This window comes from Lepidochelys kempii, chromosome 9, assembly GCF_965140265.1.
Source record: "Lepidochelys kempii isolate rLepKem1 chromosome 9, rLepKem1.hap2, whole genome shotgun sequence".
NCBI lineage: Eukaryota > Metazoa > Chordata > Testudines > Cheloniidae > Lepidochelys > Lepidochelys kempii.
Genome location: NC_133264.1, coordinates 44,824,930 through 44,846,803, shown reverse-complemented (window position 1 = coordinate 44,846,803; position 21,874 = coordinate 44,824,930). Strand labels below are relative to the sequence as shown.

At 45.8% G+C, this 21,874-nt stretch overlaps 1 protein-coding gene across 9 annotated transcripts in view; it reads left to right on the top strand.

Moving 5' to 3' along the window:
- Positions 1-21,874, top strand: part of KLHL24 (kelch like family member 24) — a 142,429-nt gene that overhangs the window by 81,746 nt on the left and 38,809 nt on the right. For 8 of the 9 annotated variants that reach the window (XM_073360080.1, XM_073360078.1, XM_073360076.1 and 5 more), the window contains 2 exons: positions 3,060-3,332; positions 16,818-16,962. The gene's annotated coding sequence lies outside the window, so the exon portion shown is untranslated. Of the gene's footprint in view, positions 1-3,059; positions 3,333-16,782; positions 16,963-21,874 lie in introns of those variants that run through there. The other variant, XM_073360081.1, reaches the window with a different exon arrangement.

Below are 21,874 nucleotides of genomic sequence, written 5' to 3'. Positions count from 1 at the left end.
CACTTTGTATTCTATGTTGTAATTGAAATCAATACATTTGAAAATGTAGAAAACATCCAAAAATATTGAATAAATGTCAATTGGTATTCTATTGTTTAACAGTGCAATTAATCACAATTAATTTTTTTGAGTTAATCGTGTGAGTTAACTGCAATTAATTGACAGCCCTAACATATATACATACACTCATTTTTATATTATTCTGTGTGGGGGATACACTGTGGAAATGTAAATCTTACCAATTATCAAAATAATAGAAATATTACTATCTTGATTATACATAATTCTGACTTATTGTTGGAAATATATTGTAATTCAGTAGTTAGTATCATTAAAGGAAGTGTACCGATACAAAAATGAAAGGTAGAATTGCTGAAAAAGATTGAAATATTTCTGGACATAGAAAGGACATTTTTTGAGAATTCCTTAACTTTATATTTCTCAGATTGTAAGGCATTATTTATATGTTTTAATTTGATTAGAGTAACCTAAGTTGAGCATAAATGTAGGCTTTTATTCAATGGATATTATAGATTCATAGATTCCAAGACCAGAAGAGACCATGATCATCTAGTCTGACCTCCTGCATAACACAAGCTATAGAATTTCATACAATATATGAGAATGCCTGCCCACAAGTGCCACAGCTTAATTCCTGTTCTGCCTCCCTCCCACCTTGGCTTCCCTGTGGACCTACTGAAGTCCACAGGTTTTCAGCAGAATCTTAGTAGGTCAGCAGGAACTATGGACCTGATGGGGACTCCACTAAAGATTTTGTGGATCAAGAAGCCTGTAGGGAGGTAAACAGGGGCACTAGGACAGCTGCAGAAGTCAAGGAAAGACTATGGAGTTTTGGAGCTCTGCAAGTACTCTGAACTTTTAAACTAGTGATCGGCAACCTTTGGCACACGGCCCGCCAGTGTAAGCCCCCTGGCGGGCTGGGCTGGTTTGTTTACCTGCCGCGTCCACAGGTTTGGCCAACCATGGCTCCCCCTGGCCGCGTTTCGCCATTCCAGGACAATGGGGGCTGCGGGAATGGCATGGGCGAAGGGATGTGCTGGCCACTGCTTCCCACAGCCCCCATTGGCCTGGAACGGCGAACCGCGACCAGTCGGAGCCATGATCAGCCAAACCTGCAGACACCAGCTGGTAAACAAACCTGCCTGGCCCACCAGGGGGCTTACCCTGGCGGGCCGTGTGCCAAAGGTTGCCGGTCCCTGTTTTAAACTTAGGATCTCTCCAGGAGTACATGAAAGTGGAGCCCAGCTGGCTATGTTGAGAGTTGCTGATGCTCTGAAGTGATCAGCGGTGTTTCTGAGTAGGTGTGATTTTGAGGAGTTTCATTCCAGAGAGAATGGTGACCGAAAAGTCATGAGAGGCTTGAAAATGCTTATAAAATCTAAGGGCTCATCACTTCTAATCCATGTGTCCCATACTTAAAAAATGCTAAAAACATTCTCCTCCTAACTTAAATTGATTTTTAAAAAAGTAATACTGTTCCTGTTGAAAAGTAAGAGGGAGAGCTTTTTTTTTAAAAAAAAAAAAGTCTTCTAGTGGACGTTCCGTTTCTATGATAGCTGTCTCCAATGAGAGATTGGAAAGTCTGAGAATTTTATCCAGGCTGATAGATTCCCACCCTGTTTACCCTTCCTCATAGGAGAAGAGATGGACATTATTAGATTTTTTTATATTTTGTTTGTTCAAAAATATGTTTGTAGAAATAACAAAAATAAAACTACAACCATCTAAAGAAAGAAGACATAACAAAGCCATTTGTATTTGCCTTTTTATTGCTTCCTGTCTACAGTAATGACCTGTTCTTCATTTCACTTCCCCTATCCTTCTAAAACTACTAAAAACTCCTCTTTCACATGTACATAAAAGTTAATATTCTATAGCTTAAACGGCCAAGGAGTTCTATGCACCTAGTGATAACAATTTTTTATCTTCCATTTCCTTCTATAGATTCAGCAACATAGTGATCAGATTTATACTGGAAAAGCCATACGGTGAACAATGAGCTAGCACAAAGTAGTGTTTTTTGTCAGAAATCCATACTGTCTCACAAATACTATTTTTAAAATTTTTCTGCCAAATTAGGCTGCTTTTGTATTGGATAGATCTGAGAAAAGAGTAGAATCAGACAGTAAAACACAAATTCTGTCTATTAAAAGTGGCAAAATTCCCACTTTTGTTAAATGTGTTTTTCTAGGATCAGTGTAGCTGCTATTTTCTTTCCTTTCTTCATATTACAAAGCTTTATTCAAGAGTGAAGTCCAGAAGTGACTAGGATCTGGCCCTGCATTTTGAAGGGAACTGAGGGAAGCAGACTATTATTTTCCTTGGAAATATTTTGCACCCAGGAATCATTCAGATTAAGGCCCCAATTCAGCAAAACAGGTGCTTAAATCCCATTACTTCAATGCATTTCTGGACCCTAACTGTACCCTCAAACTGGGTCAGGTTGAGAATTTTGTTTGATTTGGAATTACCTGTTTATTATGATTGCATAAATCAACCAATTATACTGTTGTGCAAAAGCAGGTAAGTATTGGTTTCAGTAATTAACCAGAAAAAAAAATTGCTAAAGGAGTATCATTACTGTGCTTTGATTTTTGTTGTTTTCATATCCAGCTGTCTCAAGTTGGCCAGCCACAAAATCAGTGGTAACTTCTGAAAATGTTGGCCTACGTGCTTAGCACCTACTTAGATCTTTGAAAAATAATAATTAATGAAGCTATTATAGAAATGAGTAATTATTAATCGTTGACTTCAACTTCTTAGGCAACATACAAAAACTTATTTTGAGAGAAATGCTAAGGACAGCTTGAGAAATGCCAAACAAGCTTGGTAATGCAATAATAAAGGCTAACAGCAGCTAATAGCAACCCAACAAGATATTTACCGCAGGACAAGCAGCTGTAATTTCTGACAGGGGTGTGTGTGTATGTGAAGAGAGAGAGAGATGAAATGAAAATCACCTTTATTCATATAAAATCACATTGAAAACTATTTTAAAATGTTATAAAATCACAATATTGTTTGTCTTTCTCCCACAGGACAGAAGTGACTTTGTCTGTACAAAGTGCAAGCTGTTCTCCATACTGGAAGAGAAGGTTCAAGGTCTGGAAAAACAAGTATCGACCCTGCGTTGCATAAGAGAAACTGAAGATTTCCTGGACAGACGTCAGGATACGCTTCTACGGGCACAATGTTCTGAAGATTCAGAGCAGGCTGTGCAGCGGGGACAGGAGGACGGTGAAGAAAATTGACAGCATGTGACCTCCAGAAGAAGAAAGGGGAGCATCCATGTACCAGCAGCACAGATACAGGTAAGCAACCGTTTTCATGTTCTCTCCACAGGTATTAATGCGGAGAGTGGACTAGATGATACATCTGAAGGAAGGGAACAGAAGCAGACTCCGCCGATTGGAAGGCATGAGATGCACTGTCCTAGGGATGGGGGTTCCACGACCACCGCTCCCAAGAGGAGGAGGTGGGTGGTGGTGGTCAGGGACTCTCTCCTCAGGGGGACTGAGTCATCTATCTGCCGCCCCGACTGGGAAAACCAAGAAGTCTGCCGCTTGCCAGGAGCTAGGATTCACGATGTGATGGAGAGTCTGCCGACACTCATCAAGCGCTCGGGTCGCTACCCCTTCCTGCGTCTCCACGTGGGCACCAATGATACTGCTAAGAATGATCTTGAGCTGATCACTGAGGACTACGTGGCTCTGGGAAGAAGGATAAAGGAGTTTGAGGCGCAAGTGGTGTTTTTGTCCATCCTCCCCGTAGAAGGAAAAGGCCTGGGTAGAGACCGTCGAATCGTGGAAGTCAACGAATGGCTACACAGGTGGTGTCGAAGAGAAGGCTTTGGATTCTTTGACCATGGGATGGTGTTCCAAGAAGGAGGAGTGCTAGGCAGAGACAGGCTCCACCTAAGAAAGAGAGGGAAGAGCATCTCTGCAAGCAGGCTGGCTGACCTAGTGAGGAGGGCTTTAAACTAGGTTCACCGGGGGAAGGAGACCAAAGCCCTGAGGTAAGTGGGGACGTGGGATACCGGGAGGAAGCAAGAGCAGGAGAACGTGAAAGGGGAGGGCTCCTGCCTCATACTAAGAAAGCAGGACAAACAGCAAGTTATCTCAAGTGCCTGTACACAAATGCAAGAAGCCTGGGAAACAAGCAGGGAGAACTAGAAGTCCTGGCACAGTCAAGGAATTATGATGTGATTGGAATAACAGAGACTTGGTAGGATAACTCACATGACTGGAGTACTGAACTGAAGTACTGTTCAGGAAAGACAGGCAGGGCAGAAAAGGTGGGGGAGTTGCATTGTATGTAAGAGAGCAGTATGACTGCTCAGAGGTCGGTATTAAACTGCAGAAAAACCTGAGTGTCTCTGGATTAAGTTTAGAAGCATGAGCAACAGGGTGATGTCGTGGTGGGAGTCTGCTATAGGCCACCGGACCAGGGGGATGAGGTGGACAAGGCTTTCTTCCGGCAACTAACGAAAGTTACTAGATAGCAGGCCCTGGTTCTTATGGGAGACTTCAATCACCCTGAAATCTGCTGGGAGAGCAATACAGCGGTGCACGGACAATCCAGGAAGTTTTTGGAAAGTGTAGGGGACAATTTCCTGGTGCAAGTGATGGAGGAACCAACTAGAGGCAGAGCTCTTCTTGACCTGCTGCTCACAAACCGGGAAGAATTAGTAGGGAAAGCAAAAGTGGATGGGAACCTGGGAGGCAGTGACCATGAGATGGTCAAGTTCAGGATCCTGACACAAGGAAGAAAGGAGAGCAGCAGAATATGGACCCTAGACTTCAGAAAAGCAGACTTTGACAACCTCAGGGAACTGATGGGCAGGATCCCCTGGGAGAATAACATGAGGGGGAAAAGAGTCCATGAGAGCTGGCTATATTTTAAAGAATCCTTATTGAGGTTACAGGGACAAACCATCCCGATGTGTAGAAAGAATAGTAAATATGGCAGGCGACCAGCTTGGCTTATCAGTGAAATCCTTGCTGATCTTAAACACAAAAAAGAAGCTACAAGAAGTGGAAGATTGGACAAATGACCAGGGAAGAATATAAAAATATTGCTTGGGCATGCAGGAGTGAAATCAGGAAGACCAAGTCACACCTGGAGTTGCAGCTAGCAAGAGATGTTAAGAGTAACAAGAAGGGTTTCTTCAGGCATGTTAGCAAAAAGAAGAAAGTCAAGGAAAGTGTGGGCCCCTTACTGAATGAGGGAGGCAACCTAGTGACAGAGGATGTTGAAAAAGCTAATGTATTCAATGCTTTTTTTGCCTCTGTCTTCACGAACAAGGTCAGCTCCCAGACTGCTGCACTGGGCAGCACAGCATGGGGAGGAGGTGACCAGCCCTCTGTGAAGAAAGAAGTGGTTCGGGACTATTTAGAAAAGCTGGATGAGCACAAGTCCATGGGGCCGGATGCACTGCATCCAAGAGTGCTAAAGGAGTTGGCGGATGTGATTGCAGAGCCATTGGCCGTTATCTTTGAAAACTCATGGTGATTGGGGGAGGTCCCAGATGACTAAAAAAAGGCTAATGTAGTGCCCATCTTTAAAAAAGGGAAGGAGGAGGATCTGGGGAGCTACAGGCCAGTCAGCCTCACCTCAGTCCCGAGAAAAATCATGGAGCAGGTCCTCAAGGAATCAATTCTGAAGCACTTACATGAGAGGAAAGTGATCAGGAACAGTCAGCATGGATTCACTAAGGGCAAGTCATGCCTGACTAATCTAATTGCCTTCTATGACAAGATAACTGGCTCTGTGGATAAGGGGAAAGCAGTGGACGTGTTGTTCTTTGACTTTAGCAAAGCTTTTGACACTGTCTCCCACAGTATTCTTGCCAGCAAGTTAAAGAAGTATGGGCTGGATGAATGGACGATAAGGTGGATAGAAAGCTGGCTAGATTGTCAGGCTCAGCGGTTAGTGATCAATGGCTCCATGTCTAGTTGGCAGCCAGTATCAAGTGGAGTGCCCCAAGGGTCGGGTCGGCCGGTTTTGTTCAATATCTTCATTAATGTTGTGGAGGATGGTGTGGATTGCACCCTCAGCAAGTTTGCATATGACACTAAACTGGGAGGAGTGGTAGATATGTTGGAGGGTAGGGATAGGATACAGAGGGACCTAGATAAATTAGAAGATTGGGCCAAAAGAAATCTGATGAGGTTCAACAAGGACAAGGGCAGAGTCCTGCACTTAGGACGGAAGAATACCATGCACCACTACAGACTAGGGACCGAATGGCTAGGCAGCAGTTCTGCAGAAAAGGACCTAGGGGTTACAGTGGACAAGAAGCTGGATATGAGTCAACAGTGTGCCCTTGTTGCCAAGAAGGCCAATGGCATTTTGGGCTGTATAAGTAGGGGCATTGCCAGCAGATCGAGAGACGTGATTGTTCCCCTCTATTCGACATTGGTGAGGCCTCATCTGGAGTACTGTGTGGAAAAATTGGAAAGTGTTCAGCGGAGGGCAACAAAAATTATTAGGGGACTGGAACACATGACTTATGAGGAGAGGCTGAGGGAACTGGGATTGTTTAGTCTGCGGAAGAGAAGAATGAGTGGGGATTTGATAGCTGCTTTCAACTACCTGAAAGGGGGTTCCAAAGAGGGTGGATCTAGACTGTTCTCAGTGGTAGCAGATGACAGAACAAGGAGTAATGGTCTCAAGTTGCAGTTGGGGAGGTTTAGGTTGGATATTAGGAAAAACTTTTTCACTAGGAGGGTGGTGAAACACTGGAATGCGTTACCTAGGGAGGTCGTGGAATCTCGTTCCTTAGAAGCTTTTAATGTCAGGCTTGAGAAAGCCCTGGCTGGGATGATTTGGTTGGGGATTGGTCCTGTTTTGAGCAGGGGGTTGGACTAGATGACCTCCTGAGGTCCCTTCCAACCCTGATATTCTATGATTCTATGATTCTATGAATTGTGACGGGGCAAGGCCAGATGGCTATGGAAAAGTAGGGGGAGATAGATATATTAGCTCCAGGCTAAACAAATCCCTGGTACTAGGATAAGTGAAATAGCAGCTGCTCCAGGTCAATTAAGACACCTGGGGCTAATTAAGAACTTTCCAGAAGGCAGGGAGAAGGCTAGGTTGATTGGGACACCTGAAGCCAATCAGGGGCTGGCTGAAACTAGTTAAAAGCCTCCCAGTTAGTCAGGTGGGTGTGCATGTCAGGAGCTGTGGGAGGAAGTTGTGCTGTTGGAAAGGCTGAGTAGTACACACCATATCAGGCACAAGGAAGGAGGCCCTGAGGTAAGGGTGAAGTGGAGCTTGAGGAAGTGAGGGCTGCTGTGGAGGAAGTAGCCCAGGGAATTGTACATGTTATGTTTCTAAAAGGTCAGCTACCATAGCTGATACTATTAGGGTCCCTGGGCTGGAGCCCCGAGTAGAGGGTGGGCCCAGGCTCCCACTCCCCCACACCTTTGCCCCCTGATTAATCACTGAGACTGGGAGGCAACAGAGACTGTGCAAGGAAGGATAACTTCTCCTCACCTCCCTCACTGGCTTATGATGAAAATGGCCCAGTAGACTGTGACCCTTGCCTCTAGAGAGAGAAGGGTTACATGGAGGGTCACAGTGAGCCTCTGAGGCTAGCGAAATCCGCCAGGAAATGTGGGACCCACGGAGGCAAGGACAGAGCTTTGTCACAGAATATACATAAAGAAAGATATGAATGAAATAAAACAAAACACATCTTAAGCAAACATTGGATATGGATCACTAAACCACTGTCATCACTCATCTTACTCAAAATATTGTTAAGATGTCAAGTCAACTGAAAAGTGTACAGGTTATAAGTCAATTTATAAAAGGTGTAATCAATTCACAGCTGGGCCACCATCAGTGCATGGAATAGCCCTAGCACGTCACACCCTTCTATCTCAGTCACTCTGTTCTGGTGAGATTTCAGAACAATTAGTTTTGCCTGATCTAGCAGAAAGTTAGCCAGACAGGAAACCAGCTGAACACCAGCACTGTATCTCGCTCCCAGAACAAACAGACTGCTGCAAAGCTGGGCAAAAAATCAACAAGAGGAATCAAATGTGGGTAATGAAGGAAAAAATGAAACATCGTTTCTGAAGCAGGACGGAAAAGGCACTGTGCAGACACTATGGGGTGATATGGTTTCACAAAACAATTGGTTGCTACAATGCTGTGCAGGACCCTCCACTGCAAGTCACTCGGAGTGCCTAGACAAAAGGAGGTTTATTACAGCAAACTTCAAGCCAGGGCCATAGAATCACTCAGGGACAGAGCCATCCTCCAGGTTGTATTGGGGAGATCACAGATGATGGCATAATGCTGCACCTTGCACACACACCGTAAAGCTGCTGCTTGGTCATGGCTACAAAAGGAACATTTACCAGACCCTTCCAGGACAATAATCTGCCTGGCTGCACAAGGATCTCCTCGGTGGAAGGGGAAACAATCAGTGAGGGGAACAGAGGATTCCCCGCAAAAGGACAGTCCTTGCAAAAACTCCCTGCAACTACCAGAGCAGCCCATTGAGGGAGCGCCGCCTGGAATTTAGTGAGAACCTTATCCAAAATACACACAGTCCAGATTCTGGTCTGAGCAGCAAGAGCTGCTGCCAATTTCCAGCATGACCCACGTGGAACAATCAGGTGGGACAGCTTGGTCAAGCCACCTTGAGTAAAGAAAGAAAAAGCAGCCTCCTGGAGGAAAGAGCTTCAGAGTGGGGAAAGTGGATTAAAAACAGTGTCTCTTCCAAGAGCCACAGGCTAAAAAAAGAATGGAAGCAAATCTAGACTCTGTACTTGACCAGGTGCTAACAAAAACAAGTAAAGGTCAAAACCCATTCCCCCAGCACGGTGGAGGAGAGAGGGCAAGGGAGTCAGAGCACAGCAGCTGTGGAACAGACCCCCAAAAAAGTGATTCACATGCTTCTGAATCTGGTCCAGGAGACCTGGGGGAGGTGTCAAGGCTGTTAGCAATCAAAACCCATCCCTGAAAAGAGAGTCCAGGAAGGAACCAATGCTATCTCTGCAGGTAGCCCTGCATCTTCTCCTCTGCGCCTTCCCATGTATTGTTCAGATCAAAACAAAATCCCCAACACCTTAATCCCAGAGGTGCCCCATTGTAATTGTTGGGGCAGCAGTCAGGGACTGCTGTATTGCCAAGAGCTCCATAAAATCTAATTACTCTTACTCCAGATAATTAAAACAGAGGACACTTGTTTGTATATTTGTGAACAAGCACAAAGCGCCTGCATGTTACCTTCAGACATGATGAAAACTGAGATGTCGTCTGCACAGGCCAACAGATAAACCAGGAAATCATCAGCATCCCTGGCATAGATCAAGCCAGTCAAACAGCTTCTAAGGAGGTGCAGAAATGGCTCCAGACACCAGGAATATAACTTCTCAGACAGAGGGCACCTTGACATATGACCCTCCAGACTGGGGAGCAGCAGCTAAGACCCCCATTAATCATTAAGACACTAAAAAAAGTCATGGTACAATAAAAATATGACATGAACACTAGCCCAATCCCTAAAGTGTCTAACATTTTTAAAAGATAACTATGGTTAACTTTATCAAAGACCTCCTCCTGGTCCACTGAAACAAGCCCTACATCCAGATTAGAAAGTTTGCTAACAATAAAAACATCATGAATTAAGAACAAATTATCAAAAATACAGCTGTTAGGAATAGGATATATTTGATCAGGGTGTATCAAAGAGTCCAGGCAGTCCTTCAGTCAGTTGACTACGACCCTGGATATAATCTTATAATCAGAGCAGAGAAGGGAAAATAGGTCTCCAATTCTGTAAATCACAGAGGTTCCCTTTTCTGTGCAACAGGAAATCACTGCTCTGGGGCAACTGAGAGGCAGCTCTTTCTCCTGGATACACTCCAGCACCAGTGGAAAAAAGTCAGGACCAATAAGATGTCGGAAATATTTGTAGAATTCAGATGGCAGCCCATAAATACCTGGGGCCTTGCCTGTAGAGAGCTGTTGGAGCTCTACCAGTACCAGCATATCACAGGTTTCGGACGAATACAGAGTACTGTAAAAGGAAACAGTTGCTTTCTGGATCTCAGCAGGGTCAGTCATCAAATGACCATCCAGCAGCCAAGGACAAGAGATCTGCTGATGGTCTGTTGTCTTTTTTCTTCAACCTGTAAAAAAAACCTTCTGGGAACATGAGTATCATGTAGCTGGATAAAATGGGCCCATCTTAGGACCCCCTGCATCTTCTCTTCCAACAACTATCTCAGGAGTCAGTACATCTCATTTAGAGTTTGGTGAATCTGTTCCAAGGTCACCATGGTTGCCATCTGCAAGGTTGTCATGAAGGTCCAAGATATCTCATTCCAGGGCACTCATGGCCTGATGCAAGGACCATGTGGAGGCCTGGATATGCTGCTGGCAGAACAGTTGTATCTGGACCTTCTCGACACCCCACGGCTGTCTTAGGGGTTCGTACAGGGGCTTTTGCTGCCGCCAAGCTCCCAAACCACAGTGAATATCTGGGTGAAATTCAAGTCCTTTAATAATTTACTGTTAAAGCACCACTGAGAAGCACAGGCAGGAAGAGGGAGAAATACACTGATCAGACAAGTGAGTGGGAAATACCAAGGACCAAACAAACATTCACACTGTCCTTCATAGTATAAAAGTGATCTAATCTAGCACCTGAGTTGTGTTTGGGAGTAGCCTTCACCCAAGAGTACTGCCTAACAGTGAGGTGAGAGAACCTCCAAACATCTACTAGCCCAAAGGTCTGCAGGAGACAACACACTTCCCTGGTTGCCTCAGGGTGTAGTTCCTCACGGTTCCTATCTAAAACATAATCTACATAGCAATTGAAATCTCCTCCCAGGACAATAATAGTATCGGGTTCACAGCCAAGCATGGAATGGGCAAGTGTCTGCAGAAAGGAGAGACAATCTCACTCCACAGTAGGGACATACACAGTAAAAAGATTAAAAACAATGCTAGTATGTCTCCCCAGCTGGAGAAACCAGCCCTGCACAATCTTCTCTACAGACAGGATCTGCGCCCCTGCTCCCCAGGAAAAGAGAACAGCTACCACAGCAGTGAAATTAGAGTCATGGCTCAAGAAAACTTCCCCTTTCCATTCCTTCAACCAGTTCCCCTGATTATCAGGGTCTGAGTGGGTCTCTTGCAAAAGGACCAGATCAGGCCATTTTTGTCTGAGAAATTCAAAGAGTTGTGCCCTTTTATGACCCCCTGCAACCATTAATATTTAGAGAGGCAAGGTAGAGCAGCACCATGAAGACTGGATGGAGAGAGTCAAAGAGCAGAGAGAAACATTGGAAAGTGGAAGTATCTGGGAAAAAATGAACCACTGGGAGGCCAATATATCTTGAACAATCCCAGCATACTTCCTTACCTTGCTCAACAACTTTTTGAGAAGAAAACATTTCCTGCGATCAACAGAGGTATCTTTCAAGACAAGGGCAGCTAAGTGAACAAAGTACTGTAAATCGTAAGAACATAAGAATGGCCATACTGCATCAGACCAGAGGTCCATCTAGCCCAGTATCCTGTCTTCTGACGGTAGCCAATGCCAGGTGCCCCAGAGGGAATGAACAGAACAGGTAATCATTAAGTCAAGGATTGACAACCTTTGGCATGGGGCCTGCCAGGGTAAGCCCCCTGGCGGGCTGGGCTGGTTTGTTTACCTGCCGCGTCCGGAGGTTTGGCCAATTGCAGCTCCCACTTGCCGTGGTTCGCCATTCTAGGCCAATGGGGGCTATGGGAAGTGGTGGCTAGCACATCCCTCGGCCACACTGCTTCCCGCAGCCTCCATTGGCCTAGAATGGTGAACCATGGCCAGTGGAAGCTTCTGGCAAACAGAGGCTAGGGAAATCAGGGAAATAGGCCTCAACCTCAAATCTCCACTTTCCTTTAGTGCTATCCAAAAGGTCACTAATCTCTTGCATACTCTACGCACCCTTCCTAGGTAGCTGACTGGCTGGGGCATCAGGAACCAGTGACGAGTCAAATAGATCATCAACAATCTCTTCTATCTCCCTCAGACTCTGCCAGCTCAGAAGAACATTGAGCTAATATTGTAAAATTCTCATTTGCGAAGGAGAGAGATTCAGTAGGAGCATCTGGCGTATCCATTTTCCCAAGAGTGAAAGGCAGTACAGTCCCAGGCTGGAACATAGTGTCATCTCTGCAGTACGCATGATCATGGACTTGAGGACATACCATCTGAGGGGAAGACAGCACCCCACTGAGAACTCTAGGCATGGAGCTATCCCCTAGCACAATGCTATCCTCCTTCTCAGGGCACACAGCTCCATCCTCAATCGCTATCAGAATCTCTTGTTCCTCCAAAGTCTTAGCCCAGAGGTGGGCAACATATAGCCTGCGGGCCACATCCAGCCCACAGGACCGTCCTGCCCGGCCCCTAAGCTCCCGGCCCGGGAGGCTCGCCCCGGCCCCTCCCCCATTGTTCCCCCTCCCCCATAGCCATGCTGCCACACGAGCAGAGTGGCTTGCACCCACCCACCTCCCAGGCTTTCCAACAAGCCAGTCCTCCTGCTCTGAGCGGCCTGATAAGGGGGCGGGGAGAGGGAGGGGCAGGAGATCCCGGAGGGCAGTCAGGAGACAGGGGGTGGTTGGATGGGGCAGAGGTTCAGGAAGGGGGGCAGTCAGGAGACAGGGAGCAGGGGGCGTTGGATAAGGGGTGGGGTCCTGGGGAGGGCAGTTAGGGACAGGGGTCCTGGGAGGGGACGGTCAGGGGACAAGAAGTGGGGGGTGGATGGGTCAGGGGTCCTGGGGGGCCTGTCGGGGGAAGAGGTGTGGATAGGGGTCAGGGCAGTCAGTGGACAAGGAGCAGGGGGGCTTAGATAGGGTGGGGGTCCCCAGAGGCGGTGGTCAGGGTGGGGGGTCCTCAGAGGTGGTGGTCAGGAGACAAGGAGCGGGAGGGTTGGATGGGTCGGGGGTTCTGAGGGAGGTAGTCAGGGGGTGGGAAATGGGAGGGGGCGGATAGGGCACGGGGGCCAGGCTGTTTGGGGAGGCACAGCCTTCCCTACCCAGCGCTCCATACTGTTTCACAACTCTGATGTGGCCCTCGGGCCAGAAAGTTTGCCCACCCGTCTTAGCCCCTTTAGAAACAGTCCCACATAAATCCATCTCATCGGTGTACTCTTCACCCCCATCTCTAGAACCTGTCTCTGCCTCCTCTGCAGGGAGGTGCTCCTCGACCTCCAGGACTTGCTTCTTTCCAGGCACAAGTGATGGGATCACAACAGAGGCTTCCTCTGGGGAGGCTGCTCCCTAGACAACAGCAGATCACATATGGCGCGTGGGAGGATAGAATCTGGCGGTACAGATGCAGGCTCTGTCTCCTGCTGGTTTCTTGATATCCCAACCTCTTCTCCACTACCCCGGGATCCCACATTCTTACCAGGCGCCCCCAAGCCGGCAGTGCATGGGCAGGAACCTCTCAAATGACCAGGGTCTCCACGCAGGAAACATTTAATATTTTCAGAGGTAGCAAACACTGTATAATCTGTCCCATCTATGTGGTCCTTTAACACCAGGTTCAAGGGTGGTTCACAGTTACTTAGAACCAAATAATCCTGGCATTGGAATGACATATCATGCCTCCCATTTGGGTTCTTGCAGCCCAGCGGAATCATCCTGACAGCAGGAACTATGTTCCCATAATGGGAGAGATCAGGCACTAGGGTCACTGTGAAGGAAGGGCAGGGGGGCACTGGAAAAGCTACTTTAGTAGCAGAAGGAAACAAGAGGAAAACTAGAACAAAAGACTCCTTCATCCAGAGTCCTTCCTGTCTCAAATTATTCACAAACTGTTCGTGGGCCAGGAAAATCACTATAGATTTATTCATTCAAGAGGCAGATTTTATATTAGCACAGCCAATAACCTTACCTACACTCAGCAACACTTCCCTTCACTGTGCAGGAGACAGCAGGCACACCTCAAACCCCTTGCTTGTGGGTCCTGTGATTTCTGAAATTAGGGAGAAGCATCAGTTGATCTGCCGTGTGTGTGATTCAGGTTGAATTCAGTCCCCTTTTATTCCTGTTGAGAAGGAGAATCTACTTTGCTTCTCTCTCTCCCCAGGAGAATGGGGCAAGAGAAAGATGTCAGCCTGCCCTCTTGCCACACTCCAGATACCCTCCATACTGTAACGTGTTTTTGTATATGAAATAGAGATTATAAATTGTTTGTGCTTTAGAATAAGTTATACTTTATGCCTTTACATTTGGTTAAGGTATTTGACCATGTATTAGATATGGAGCCTAAAATTCAAAATGGCATGCCTGCCAAACAACAGCTCGACTCCATCTTTGTTTAGCTTCTTGTTGAAGTTTTGCACCCTTTTGGAACTTTGGCAGGAACGGCAGCCAACGGTCAGCATAGAACTGGTTCAAACAGGTTCCAGCAGGAGAGCTGCCAGTTTTACCTCAGAACTTTGGCGCGCTTGTGGACCTGCTGCCTAGCTGCTGTCCGTCCTAGAGACAGCCATGGTATTGTTGTATTTGCGCAGCCACGTGGACCAGAAGATCAGCATCTGAAGACATCAGCATTAAGAACTGAGACTGTGCTTACCAATCTCTGAACTCCACATCATTTTCAGAGAAAGGTACAGAGGTCCTGTTGATCGCTCACCCTCGAGTGATCACAGAGCCAGGCCTCTCTTCAGCATCAGCACATCCTGTTGATCTCCCGCTAAGAAGTGGTTGAGACCCAGGATTCATCAGTTGCCTGTGATAACGGTTTAGTACCCATCTACTGCCTATCGACACCTAGAAACACTGCAGTATCTGGGGTATTTTGTTTTAGGTTTATTTGTTTATTGCCAAGGTACCTATTTGGTTGGGCCTGGGTTTTAGACCCAAACTGTCAAACCACAACTCACTGTTATCTTTTATTAAGTTATTTGTTTGAAATAAAGCTGTTATCTGTTTACTTTATTCTTTTCTCTTCTTTATCCACTGGCATCATGGGATAGGGAAGTACACTATCTTTCCCTTCTAACCCCCAGATGATAGATACCAGATAAGGATCCAAGATCCTGCTAATTGGCTGCAAGGTATAGCTAGCCCAGGGATCTGCAACCTTTAGCATGCGGCCTGCCAGGGTAAGCTCCCTGGCGGGCCGGGCAGGATTGTTTACCTGCCGATTCCGCAGGTTCGGCTGATCGTGGCTCCCGCTGGCCACAGTTTGCCTTTCCAGGCCAAAGGAGGCTGCGGGAAGCCGCAGCCAGCACATCTCTCGGCTGTTACTGGTTCACTAGCACTGGTAGGAGGTGAGGACATGGCAGATTGTGAAGAGCTGAGCATGCAAAGAAACTACTACCTATATATGACCAGGAATTATACTATTTCCTCTTCTCCCCATCTCTACAGAGTGGGAGGGAGAGTCTGAGTAACACCTTGGCCCCTGTTTTCCTCATGCAGTGAACTAGCTATGCACTCAGGTGCCTTAGAAATCCAACAGTATCAGGGCAGTGTTGTTCTCACACTGTCCTTGGAGCCAACCTTGCCAAAATTACAGCTTTTCCTGAAGTGAGCAAGAAAGAAAAATCCTGAAATTTGTGTTAAACACAAGTAAATCAACCCTACTGACAACACTTTGTATATTGGAGAACAGAGAGGAATTAGGGGAAATTGTAGCTGGAGTAGATGAAGTAAGGATCCTCTCTCTCTCTCTCTTTTTTTTTATTAACTATTTCCTGTTTGGGGGCCTATTTATGAGAGGACAGTTGCATGGACATTGCCATATTCATTAGTCAGATGTGTATTTTCCTAATATGTACTGGGTAGGCCCCAAAAGTAAATTTGTAGATTTCAGGGGACACAAAAGCATCAGATACAAAATGCAACAGCTGAAGAGAAAACAGTGCTTTAATTTGAAAGATACAGTACTGTCATATTTCAAAATTGTACTTGGGGTGAAGGTTAATTTTTTTTGTCAGAGGAGTAAAATATAAGTTGTTGGGTTTTTTCATTATAATCTTGATAAAGGGAGTTGAGTAAATTTTGAATTTAGGCTGCTATAATTACACGATAATTTTGTAAGGCTGCTACACTGTATATCAGTGGCTGTTGGAGAATATTTTTCACTGAGCCTCTCATTTTCTTCTTGCCTGTTCTGTTTCCAGTTTCCTCTTCACTAGTTTTTTCTTCTTTCAACTAAATCAGTATTGAAACATTGACTATCGAACAAGAAATCTAGTTTAAAAATTTCACATATCAATCATTTCCCAATATATAATGTCCTAAACAGTCAGTAGTCTTTTAACAGACAGAAAAAGCCAAACTACTGAAGGTCTCCTCCACATGTTAAAAGTTTGAATAAATGAAAAAGGGCCCAGGGGCATAAATCAGAACTTTTGTGAGCATTGATGGTTGCACTCACCAAGATTGTGGGCTCATTTTTGGAAGTGGCCTTCTGAAAATATTACCTCAAGTTACAACTAAGGACTAAATTCTCACTGCAGTTAGGACTATTCAGTTCTGGTTCCATTCAGAAAATTAATGTGTAAATTATACATGCCAACAAGTGCCTGGGTGTATCTATCTTTTAGGTGGGTGGTGCAATTATTTTCGGGAAGTTGGCCCCTTGATAGTTGCTAATGGTTTAAAATAGCAACTTCAACTCTGACCATGGACTAAAATGGGCAGGCAAACGACGTGACACGGATGTTTGCACCGCTGTGGTCTCTTTGAACTACATCTCCCAAGTACTTCTGCCGCTGTGATCCCACTGGCTGGCGTGTCACTGACATCATGTGTTTTGGCTTTGGCAGGTCACATGTTTCTCAGGGTCTCCTTTGTTTTGAGTTGAGCTGGAGCTAGAGACACAGATCTAAAACAAAAAAGGCAAAGCAAGAGCGCAAGCAGCAGCCCCACTTCCCAGCACCAGGAAATCTGCGGGAGGCAGGACTGAGAGAGGTAACGGGTGTCTGTGCGTGGCTGTCAGCGAATCACAGCGGCAGTCACCCTGTGTGTTGGGGGGGCTCTAGGGGATGGGGCCAGGGGCCCTGTCACAGCACACCAGGTTGCCTGCTGCCAGCGGGGACGGGTGTAAAGCAGCCTGGGGCAGGGACCATAGACTTTAGGCCCAGAAGGAACCATCATGCTCATCTTGTCTGACCTCCTGCCCATGGCAGGCCACGGAGCCTCGCCCATCCACTGCTGTAACAGACCCCTAACCCCACAGATCATGGCCAAGGTAGCAGGAGGCTGAGCCGGCCGCTCTCTGGGAGCCTAGTAACGTCCCCCCTTCTCCACAGGTGGGTGTCAAGTTCCCCTTCCCCAGCATCCGGTGTCTAGGTACGGAGCGGTCCCCAGCCTGACGGGGAGGGGGCGCGGGGCTCGGCCGCACGGGGACACGCCTGACCCCAGGCGCGGGGCCACAGAGAACCGGGCTCCGCGCCCGGTGCCACCTTGCGCCGGCTGTGTCAGCCGCGGCGGGACAGCGGCCGGGAACGGTGGGGGAGTCGTTGTGGTTGAGCCAATCACAGGGGGGTGACCCTTTCTCTGGGGGAAGGGTACTGTCCCCCCATCACATTAACCCCTCCGGGCCCGGCCAGGGTAGTGCAGGGCCTAGAGAGGGCAGTAACGTTTTTTCTTCCCCGCCCCTGGGTGTATGTGGACTGGGGCAAACCACAACGGAGGGAAGGGGTGGCGCTGCCTCCCCTGGTATTTAGTACTTTGGATCCTTCCTTCCTTGTCCTCCTTCTCATAATAACAATAGTGTTGGGGGGGATTAAAGGTACTGGCGATTGGATAAAAAGGGAGCAGGAGGCGGGACTTTGGTGCTGCCTCGGTCTGATTGGGTAGAAATATTCGGGAGGGGAGGTGGCTTGTCGCTAAGGCTGCCTCGGGTGAAGGTGAGCTGGAGGGCGCGCGCGTGCGCATACGTGGCAGCTCATGATGCTGGTGGTGCCTTGAGGGAGCCCGTTGTGGTAATACGCATGCGCACACCATGCGGTGGCCTGCGGAGGTCGGGATGGTTATCGTCTCTGGCGCCAGTCTGAGGCGCCCCCTCCCCCCATCCCCTTGGTTCGCCGCCGGACGGTCTCCACCCGGAGCCTGAGGGAAGGGGCCGGGCGGGCGGGCCAGGCAGTAGCCCCCCCCACCCCCCCCAAACCGCCTAGAGTAGTTGTGTGGAGCGGGCTTCGGCCGGGAAGTGCCAGCTGTGGAGGCCGTCTCAAGTAGGGGGGCCCGGGGCTGCTGTCCCCTTTGTGCCTCCCCCCTGTGGCCCCGGCAGTGGTACGCGCACAGCGCCTGTAGCTGCAAGCGCCCCTGTGTTCTGATTCCAGGTAACAGATTGCCAGTTACCTAGCTCGAGGTAAACACTAGAAACTCCGCAAACATGGCTTTCTTTGACCTGGAACAACTCTTTGTGGAGAATCTAGGGTACGTCTTCCCTAGCAACGTTAAAGCTCTCCTGGTGCTATTAAAAAACCACCGCCAGGAGGGGAACAGCTACCAGCACTGTGCTGCACTAGCTCTCTCCCAGCGCTGTGTCACGACTACACGAGCCACTTTAAAGCGCTTTAACGTTGCTGGTAAAGACGTGCCCTAGGTAAAGCCTTGACCCTCTTTTGCAGAACAGAATCTCTCCGATATAGACAGACCCTGAATTGCATGTTAGTCTGAACTAGTTTGGAAATGCATTTGTTTGGTCTGAAATGCCATTTAAACCATTTTAAAAACGTATACAACTGTGCCTATTTAAAAAAGGGTTTTTTAAATTTCTAGTATAGACAAGTCCAAAGTGGGATTAAAAGAGTACTAACGTGAGATATTTGGCAGTTCTTCTCAAAGCAGTTAAATGATTTCTGTCCCACACTGATTGTCCTAAATAATTCCAAATCACAGAGATTAGAACAGAGGGGTCACTTAGTTGACAGTGACACAGCAACACAACTGTGTCTCTTTAATATATATTGTTTCTATTGCAAATAATCTAGAGCCTGGTAAATCAAGCACTGGGAAGACTGGTACCAGACTTCTATTTTTGTAGTATTATTCATACTGACAGTACATAGAGTAAACAAGTTATGAGTATATTGCCTCAGCCTGGGAATATTGCCATATGGGCCTCACAACTCACTTAGGCAAAACTCCAGTTGACCTCGGTAGGCCTTTATGTTGCAATACTTTGTAGCATTTTTTGACATTTCACTCGTGTGCGTGTCTGTGTGTGTGTGTGTATGGGGAAAGGGGGTGGGGAACAACAACCTTAAAGCACTTTTCGATTGTAACTGCTAGTAAGCAGTTAGCCCTCAGGGCACAAAGTATAAATAGAATCCTTCTGACAATACCTGATGAAATAGCACACAAGTTTCAGGAAATACATTTATAACATATGCAAAATATGTATTTAAATAACATTAGGGCTGTGATGCAATCAGACAAAAGCCAGGTTTCAGAGTAGCAGCTGTGTTAGTCTTTATTCGCAAAAAGAAAAGGAGTGCTTGTGGCATCTTAATGACAGGTTTCAGAGTAACAGCCGTGTTAGTCTGTATTCGCAAAAAGAGTACTTGTGGCACCTTAGAGACTAACCAATTTATTTGAGCATGAGCTTTCGTGAGCTACAGCTCACTTCATCGGATGGGTAGCTCACGAAAGCTCATGCTCAAATAAATTGGTTAGTCTCTAAGGTGCCACAAGTACTCCTTTTCTTTTTGTGGCACCTTAGGGACTAACAAATTTATTTGAGCATAAGCTTTCGTGAGCTAGTGAGCTGTAGCTTTTTAGACAAAAGCCAGTAACTCAAGTTCCCCCATTGACTCAAGTGGCTGTAAACAGGAAAAAGTCAACAGTGTAAATTTAGGACCATATCAGCCTTCAATTTCCTGGCGTTTGTCCATTATTTTTACAGCCTTGATGGTACAGTGCATCTTTTTTCTATTTCTTTGTTTTTATGGGATCTTTTTAACAAAGAAATATTTAAGTGTATAAGCATATGTCTAAAACCAATCTTCCCATTGTTACACGCTCAAAACTACCACATAAGGATGTGACATAAGGAAATCCCATTGAACTAAGGCATTAGGAGTGGTTTTAGTGTACTGCACGTCAGTTCTTCAGTCACTGTTTTCAAGAGCATGCAAGACCTGAATTTCTAGTATAAAATAACAAGCAGAAAAAAACTCTTAAAAATCCCTGAAACTTTTTAGACCTTTCTTATGTCACACAGAAACAAAAAAAAAGAAACATTTCCCCCCTTTTGCACATCACTTTTTAAAAGTAGACCCAACAAAAGTTAGAGAATATACTGCAGGGACAATCCTATTTGGTCAGAAGGATGGAGTAGATGAACTGTCTTTTCTGTATGTGATTTATGATGTCCAACAATGTGGAATAAAGCACATCCACTGGATGTGTTTGTTAAAATAATCATTAAAATAATTAGAATGTGAATTAAAATGCAGTTATTAGGCTTCAGCGTAAACACGGGTGGTTTTATTATTTATTTATTTGTATTACAATAGAGGCCAACCCAGGTCATTATACTGGGAGGGTGCTACACAAACACACAAGCTTTATCTTGACTAGGATTAAAGGTGTGTTATTAGAAGAGGTTATATAACACCTAGTACTACACATGTCCCAAAACTCCTAGGGTGCAGCCAGACCTTGGATTTGGATTTTGTTTGTTTTTACCATGTGATAGTAATGTGGTAAAAAAACACCTGTTTTCCTGGTAAGGACAAGGCTTCAGGCCATGTTTACATTAGCTAGGGTGACAACATAGCAAGTGTAAAAAATCGGGATGGCGGTAGGGGGTAATAGGTGTCTATATAAGAAAAACCCACAAATACTGGAACTATCCCTATAAAATTGGGACATCTGATCACCCTAACATTAGCAACTTTTGCCAATGTAGTAATGTTGGTAGGGGTATGATCTTTTTCTTATGACATTTCTATGCTGGCAAAAGCCCTAGTGTAGATGCAGTTATATTGGCATAAAAGTGCTTTTGCCCATGTGTCTTATTTTGCTCAGGGAACCAGTATAAGCTATTCTGACAAAAGCAATTTTTGCCAGGGCAAGCTGTATGTACACTAAATGGGTTTGCCAGTAGAGGTATACTGACCGTAGTCTTTCATTAATTTGGGTTGCAGATTATACAAGTCACTAATGACAGGTTCTTTAGTCAGATGGCTACTTTAAATTATTAATTACGAGATTGGTAGGTCACAATAGAAACTTGAATTATCCAAATAAATCCAAGTATAATCATTAGGGCTGTCAAGCGATTAAAAAAAATAATCGCAATTAATTGCTCTGTTAATAATAGAATACCATTTATTTAAATATTTTTGGATATTTTCTACGTTTTCAAATATATTATTTCAATTACAATGCAGAATACAAAGTGCACAGTGCTCACTTTATATTTATTTTTAGTACAAATATTTGCATTGTAAAATGATAAAAGAAATAGAATTTTTCAGTTCACCTCATACAAGAACTGTAGTGCAGTCTCTTTATCAGGAAAGTTGAACTTACAAATGTAGAATTATGTACCAAAAAAAAACCTGCACTCAAAACTAGAACAATGTAAAACTTTAGTGCCTACAAGTCCACTCAGTCCTACTTCTTGTTCAGCCAATTGCTACAGACAATCAAGTTTGGTTACAATTTGCAGGAGATAATGCTGCTCGCTTCTTGTTTACAATGTCACCTGAAAGTGAGAACAGGCATTCACATGGGACTGTGGTAGCCAGCGCCACAAGATATTTGTGTGCCAGATGCGCTAAAGATTCATATGTCCCTTCATGCTTCAAGCACCATTTCAGAGGACACGTCCATGCTGATGACAGGTTCTGCTCAATAACGATCCAAA